Source organism: Capsicum annuum, chromosome 2 (genome assembly GCF_002878395.1).
Source record: "Capsicum annuum cultivar UCD-10X-F1 chromosome 2, UCD10Xv1.1, whole genome shotgun sequence".
Classification (NCBI taxonomy): Eukaryota; Viridiplantae; Streptophyta; class Magnoliopsida; order Solanales; family Solanaceae; genus Capsicum; species Capsicum annuum.
Genome location: NC_061112.1, coordinates 92,277,617 through 92,279,988, shown reverse-complemented (window position 1 = coordinate 92,279,988; position 2,372 = coordinate 92,277,617).

The window sequence follows — 2,372 nt, the reverse complement described above, 5'->3', positions numbered from 1 at the left end:
TAAAAATAAATTTAGATAATGTATTTATGCAAAACTAAAGAAGAGATATTCAACATTATTGTTATTCCTAGTATTTCAATTGAATATTTTAGTTAGAATTCGTATTGATTTGAACTTTATTTGAGTTACTAATAGAGAAAATTATCTCAAATACATTTATTAGATTGTTTATTGCAAGTTATAACAATATTTTTAGATAATTATTTTATTAAGGTTTCAATTATAAGTTGTAGCAATTTTTTTAAAAAATAATTCATTTATTTATTTTTAAAAATTGGTAAACAATTTTTAAAGAATAATTAACTCCTTTGTTTAGGGATTAGTATTCAGTATCTCATAATTAAATGTATTGATACTTTTGGAAGGAGTAAAATATGATCAATATTATATCTACCTTTATTATCATTCTTACCTTTTTTAAAAAAAAATCTCTCATGTTTTTCTAGATCAACTTTATGAAACAAATTTTTTTTTGTCAAATTCGCACGTTTCATCTTAAGTTCACTTTTTTTTTATTCATTCATTTTCATAAACAAATATCTTTCTTTGAGTATTATTTTAATATCAAATTTGATATCCATCAAACGTTTATATCTTTGGGGTTCAATTTCATTTCATTTATATAATTTTTTTCATTGAATTTTTGTATATGTTCAATTTCATCATTGTATAAATCATGTCTTCTAAACCCAAGTTCGCTTCTACTCTAAATCATGTCTTTTAGCCATATTTTAATCATATCTTCTAGTCATGTTTTAATCATATCATCATATCAATAATCATTCGCTTGTTTTGGGTATTTTCTTTATATCATTTTTTATTTCTCCATTTTTCTTAATTGATTTTTTCTCTTGGGATTAGATTTCATTTCATTTAGGACTTACTTTTATTCAATTTCATTATCTTTTCTCCAAATTTTACTATTTAAAATTTTATTTTTTAAAAAAATTATTTAATAGATACATATCAATTAAAATATTTCATATATATTTGTGTTTATCTTTTCAACTTATCTTAATTGCAATGTTTGTAGTTATAAGGGAGTAAAATTTGATAAATTAATTATATTCTTTTCTTTGTTATAGGGTAAAATTCTATTTGTGTTTATCTTTTCATCTTACCTTAATTACCGTGTTTGTAGTTAGTGAAAATTATCTTATATGTACCTTAATTGCCGTATTTATTTTCTCCTCTTTCTACTTCATCTCTCATCTTTTACAAGAATATACATTCAAGTGAATATCAATCAGATTTTGTGGGTGAAGTAATTTTTATTTGTGAATTTTTTTGCTCGAATTTGTATCAAAAAAATCATGAAATAAGTGTATAGGTATATGTATACATAAATTACATGTCGATTTAAGTTTTCTGAGTTATTAGTTGTCATGGCAATGTATTATAGTTTTAAAAAAATATTTGTAAACATTTTGTTTCCTCCCAATATTTGATAAAGAAAATATTTTATTTGATACTTAAAATAGCATATTACATAGTGAATTCATACACTACTATAATTTTATACCAATTTATATACTTTCTTCATACAATACAAAACAACTAATCAGATCATATAAAATATAATTTATATTATATACATTTTTTATATACTTTTTTGATATGACTAGTTCAACCTCACGTGCCTTGCACGTGTAACGTTTGATTATTTTAAATTAAATAATATTATCTGTTGCGGAATTTTAATGAAGTGCTAAAAGTTCTAATCACTTTTCAAAGATTCTTCACACTTTAATATAATAACGGAAAAGGAACAAATATATATTCGTACTATGATAAATGGTACGTATATATCCTCCGTCATACTTTGGACACATATATGTCCCTATCGTAAATAAAATGATACATATATGCCCCTCACACTAACGATAGGGGCATATGTGTACCCCAAATATAACGGAGGGTATATACGTACCATTTATCATAGTTCGAGGGTATATTTGTCTTTTTTTTTTATTTTAAATTATTTATTTTAAATTAGTAACCCAAACTCTCTACCTGACTCAATAAACCCACTACCCAATGCGGTCCCAGTTAAAGTCCAAGAGATACCTATCTAATAAATATGTTTGTCTCATTCCTATAGCGATATACAAAAACAATATAGTACACGTACTACTATCAATTTCAAAAGAAAAATATTAATCCATAGCACAAAAAAAAACACCAAATAATTTAAACCCCTCATGTTTCAATTTCAGTGAAATTTCATTGAGAAAACACTACCCACCATTAGTCAACACCACATAGTCACCGTCTCCATCGAACTTTAAACACACCACTGACAGACTATCATCGCACCCCTAGCTCCAGCTTAATCTCCACTATCTCCGATCAGTAAACCCCAACTAGTAGCA